We start from the raw sequence: 6,090 nt of genomic DNA, 5'->3' as shown, positions 1-6,090 counted from the left end.
TATATATATATATATATATATATATATAATATAATTTGTATCTGTTCTTTTGGTTAGAATAAGACCTCTTTATATAGGCTTGAGTTAGGGCTTTGGGAGTATTTTGGTCCGACCAATTTAACCCCCGACTTGAAGAACATGAGTTGGGCTTATCTTGTCAACTTAATGGACTGATCCAAGTGTAGTTTGGACTTGATTTAAGTCATACAATTTTGACTTAGATATTAATCCAAATTTATCAACCAATAATTTTACTTGGCTAACGTATGATGAATTTAAGATTTATTCAAAATTTAATATGAATTTATCAATAAAACTTCACTGTCTACACCTACACCTCATAGCCCTACACCCACACCCACCAATTCCATAATGTTTCCCTACATTATATACAAATTCTTTTAAGATATTACTATTTATAGATTTACTGAATAGAAGAAAATAATTTAGTAATTAATCCATTTAGGTTTTTGAATAAATATCTTTGTGAAATATTTCCTTCCTACAACACACCCGAAGAAATAAAACTGTTAGTATATACTATTAGCCATGAGGGTATGTTATAATATTACATTTTAATTCCTAATAAACATTTTTTATTTTATTTTATTTCACTTTGTATAAAGTTTTTATATCGATAGATTATTGTGTTAATATGTTTGACTTTTACATATATCGTAGACCATTTTGATATCGAGTATTAATTAACTCATATAAAGTTACAAATAAATGTTCACAATAAAAAACTATAGCATAAGATTAAATATAATTTGATAATAAGTATGAGAGTGGTAATATTTCAACTTTTTGCGCTAGTACGTTCGTATGAACTAAACGGGTCAAGTAGAGATGTTCGTTTATATTATGAATATTAATAAATAATTTCTCTAGTCAATTACATGTATTTATAATTTTAGTTATGATATAATTATTATAATCTATGTTGTTTGATTTATTATTTTCATCTATTAAAATGTGAAACTAGATTATGATTCTATATATTGTTAATAAATTTGATGATGACAAATCACTAGGGGTGTGTATCAGTCACTTCAGTTTAGTTTTATTTATTATCAATCCGGCTTATATATTTTTGGTTTTCAAGTAAGATAAATCAGATATATTTTTTTATCGATTTATCAATTTTTATCCTTAGCGGTTTGGTTTTAGGTTTAACCAATAAGAAATTTCTTATAAAATATTTAATTGTATGACTCCTCCCTCCAACATGACCCGACAAAAGTAATATGGTTCTTACTTTTGGTTTTGACATTTTGTATAATGTGAAGTTGTGAACTCAAAGTTATTGTATAGTGCAAATTGAAGGCTAAAGGGTAAAGACAGTAACTAGCAAGGTATTCATATTAATATTTAATATTCTTGTACATGTAAAGTAGTAAATTACTATAGTCTTCATGGGTTAACGGTTTACCCAATAACCCAATACTAAAAAAATCAAAATTGAACAAATAACTCAATACACTACATCAAAAATGGTCATAAGAGGCAACAATTAACGACAATAGCTTAATTGCCGCTAAATATGTAGTTTTAGCGGCAATTAACACTCTTTGTATATGTCTCTAAAACTTTTAGCGACATTGCTTCTAATGAAACTTAACTAATGCAGTAAAAACTTTAGCACTCTTTATTAATATCTATATTTATTGCCTTTTAAAGTTATTTTTGTTATTGTGATAATTTTTTAAATAAATCTATAAAGAACTGTTAACCTAATAATCCAATAGAATAACCTAGTAGCACTTATTTTGGTTCGATTTGTCGATCGGTTTGATTCTGGCACACCCCTATAAATCACATTAGTGAAATAGTAATTAGTTAATATGTAACACCGGATATATATTAAGGTAAGTAACTCGCTTAGATGACGATGTATGCATCAAAAATTATCCTACAGTTTTTCGCCTTATGTTGTTTATTGATGAGTTGTAGTGAAAATAAACTTTCAAATGAGTGATCATACCATGCAATGGATATATGTAGGTGATTAAATAATTAAATTAACACTTTAGGACAAAGGGATCTTCATAACAAAAATCAATTTGAAGATTTTATTTCGAGAAAGTATTTCAAGTGGTCTAGTATGTGGTTTTACTTTAGATGACCGTATCTCAAATATATAAAAATTTAAAGGGTTTATATCGTATAAAATTAAAGGTCAATGAATTTTGTTATCAATGCATTAAAGCGTTTACTAATACGACTTCAATATAGAGAGTAAAGTTGGCCAACTCATTAAATTGACCATTAATACGACTCAATATAGAGAGTAAAGTTGGCCAACTCATTAAATTGACCATCACTATCGCGTCATAAGCCACACGATCATGATCATCAGGAAACTGGGGATGCACAAAAACAATCACCTTCGTGATCATGAGGGTTGGCCTACGGTCACGATGAACAATATTCCATGCAACAGTGTCAATAAACTAGCAATTCACACAAGGCATGAAATCCCCGAATGTACGCTCAAGATTCTATTGAACCCTGAATTCACAAACCAAATATACTATCAAATTAAACTGCTGTTCTGGACTCAATGGAACCATCAAAACAGAGATTTGAGGTCTCATTGATCTAAAACCCGTGAGAGCCGTAATAAACTAACTTTACACTAAAAAGTAGCAAGCTTCTCTCGAAAACATTAAAATATATTCAACTAAGACCTCATCTAGGCCTAAAATAACCCTTGAATCCAATGGTATTGTGAAAATCTAATACAAGCATCTAAACTCCAAATGTCGACAAAAGCCAACTCGAGATCTAAATTACTTGAACTTCCAACTCTAGGCATTAACTCCATGAAACAACTTTGAAACAGAAAATGACACTTCTCTTAGAGTCTGTTTGGTATGATGGAAAATATTTTCTGGAAAATGTTTTCCAATTTTCTCATGTTTGATTGCGACAAAAGTTTTGAAAAACATTTTCCAAATCAACTCATTTTCTTCAAAATTAGGGAAAATGACTCCCCTTCAAAAATTAAGGAAAACATTTTCCAAATCTCTCCTCCAATTTCAAATTACATTTTTTTTTGGAAAAACATCAATTTTTTAAAAAATAAAAATTTTTTTAATTTCAAAATTATTTTCTACTCTAGTAAAAATAAAAGATGTTCCTCAAAAATATTTTTAATTCATAAATCAAACAATAAAAATCATTTCCGAAAAATATTTTCTACTCACCAACCAAACATGAGAAAATAAGTCCAAAATCTATTTGTTTTCTAGGAAAACATTTTCTAGGAAAACATTTTCCGTGGAAAACATTTTCCTTCGTACCAAACACACCCTTAGAAAAATTCCAAATTTTGGAGCTGAGGAAATTGATGGAATTCCACTTCGATAATCAAAGCTCCAATTTTTGCCAAAAACCACTTTAACAACGTAACTCTCAATCTTCCAAAAGTACATCTTTTCAATCAAAATTCATAAAAAACTTCATAAATAATCAAACACGACTCAGAATAATTATTAGAAGAGGTAAACAATAATTTTCTAAAAGTTCATAAAATGACCATCATGGTCATTACATAATAACAGATAGTATTAAATAATAGTATTAAATAATATTAGTATTTACTGTGTACTAATCCTAGTCCTATTAGGATTAGTACTCCTTAATCCTAGTCCTATTAGGATTAGTACTCCTTCCAATATCTCCTATATATATCTCCCATGTATTCCCTTATTAGGTTAACAATTCAATACAATCAATATTCCTTCATGGTATCAGAGGCCAGAAAACCTAGATCTTCTTTTCTCTAGGTTTTTTCTCTCTTTAGGGCACCGATCGTTCCCTCTCTTCTCTTGGGCGGCGACAGCCATGACAACCGAGGTGGATCCTCTCGATTCACTTCCTTCTGGCGTAAAACTCCTTCTCAGGCATCTTCATGCCCTGATTCCCAAAAAATTATCAGACATAAATTACCCTACATGGAAAATCACCGTTCTTACAGCCCTTGAGGCCAATTACCTTCTCAAATACGTCGATGGAAGCACAAGACTGCCGCCGGCAGTCATCACCGCCACAGACAAATCAGAAAAAACCAATCCGGCCCATGCCGCCTGGAAAGCCGTGGATGGCCAGATCCGATCATGTTTGATTGCGGTCATCTCTCCCACGGTTCAGAAACACGTCCGATCCTACACAACTGCTTCAGCCCTGTGGACGGCCCTCGCAACACGCTATGCATCAATTTCCCACTCTCATATTTTTCAATTGCGTGATCGTCTCCACACAATTACCAAAGGCACGAAAACTATGGCGGAGTATTTAGACGAGGTCTCCACCATCATCACAGCCCTCGACACCGTGAACGAAATCATTCCCGAAAAAGATCTCGTCATGTGCGTCGTTCGGGGGCTCCCATCAGCTTACTCCTCCATTAAACAGGCGGTTCGCATCAGTCCAACGCCCGTTGACCTGGCTACTCTCTCCTCGTGGCTAAAAAGTGAAGAAATCAACGTGGATCTGGAGAGCAAACTTCTTCTCCGAGAAGCCGCTGTTATGGAGCCGGCCACCGCCCTCACCGCAAGCCAGAACTATCGCGGGGGGCGTGGTGGCGGCCGGCAGGGGAGCCGCGGCGGCTACGGCAGAAACAGCGGAGGCCGCGGGCGCGGCGGTCGGCAGGGCAGTCGTCCGCCGTACGACGGTCAGCAGCACGGCAGCAACAACAGCCTGCACTCCTTCGGCAGCGGCGGGCAGTCATCTTCCAGCGGCGGGCAGGGCACTTACGAGCGGGATCGTCCAACTTGTCAAATCTGTCAGAAAACAGGACACACCGCTGTTCGTTGCTGGTTTCGGTATGAGGAGAGCCGAAATAGTGATAACCGTGCCAATTATGCATCTCAAGCCGGCCCTTCCTCTGAATGGCTGTTGGATACTGGGGCCAACATGCACGTTACTTCTGATCTATCCAAGCTTAACGCTCCAAATCCATATCATGGCTCCAATGGTATTACTGTTGGCAACGGTGAGTCCCTTAATATTTCTCACACTGGCACGGGTACCATTAAAACCCCCACCGCTATCTTTCACCTAGGTAACCTTACCCACGTCCCTTCTATTAAATCCAATCTCCTTTCAGTTCACCAATTCACAAAAGACAATAATTGCTCACTCTTGTTCACCTCTAATGATTTTCAGATCCTAGACAATACTACCAAGAGGGTGATTTTTCAGGGCCCCTGTGAGCATGGTCTGTACGTTCTTCCTGGCACAAGTTCGTCTGCCCACCCAGTTTCAGAAAGCGTTCCTGTGGCTCCGGTGGCTCTTTCGGCTGATGGCCACAGTCTGTTGTGGCACAGTCGTCTGGGTCACCCGTCTACTCAAATAATAAATTCTTTAATGTCTCAATTAGGTTTTTCTTCCATTCATGTAAACAATTGTGACTCCTGTTCAATTGCTAAATCTCATAAATTACCTTTTACTTTATCTGAGAAGCGTACAACTGCACCTTTTCAACTTATTCATTCTGACCTATGGGGTCCTACTGCTGTTCCTTCATTTGCTGGTTTTCGCTATTATATTTGTTTTGTGGATGATTTTACAAAATACACTTGGTTGTACCCACTAAAACACAAATCACAGGCATACACCACCTTTGTCACTTTTGAAAAAATGGTCAAAACACAATTCAATTCTCATGTTAAACTTTTTCGAAGTGACAATGGAAAGGAATATGTCAATAACATCTTTGGCCAGTTTCTGCAATCCCTGGGAATTATACATCAAACCTCCTGTCCATACACTCCCGAACAGAATGGGGTGGCTGAGCGTAAGCATCGCCATCTCATTGAAACGGTGGTTACTCTTCTACATCAATCTCATCTCCCTGTCTCCTTTTGGGTAGAAGCTCTAGCCACCGCAAACTACCTCATTAACAGAATGCCCAGTCACACTCTCTCCAACAAATCACCCTATCAACTCCTTTACCAAGAACTTCCCAATTATACCAACCTCCGCGTCTTTGGGTGTCTTGCCTACCCTTGGCTACGCCCTCATATTACTCACAAATTACAACCCCGATCCCGTCCTTGTATTTTTTTGGGCTATCATCCTACC

The sequence above is a fragment of the Solanum pennellii genome, chromosome 6 (assembly GCF_001406875.1).
Source record: "Solanum pennellii chromosome 6, SPENNV200".
Classification (NCBI taxonomy): Eukaryota; Viridiplantae; Streptophyta; class Magnoliopsida; order Solanales; family Solanaceae; genus Solanum; species Solanum pennellii.
This window is presented reverse-complemented; position numbering follows the sequence as displayed.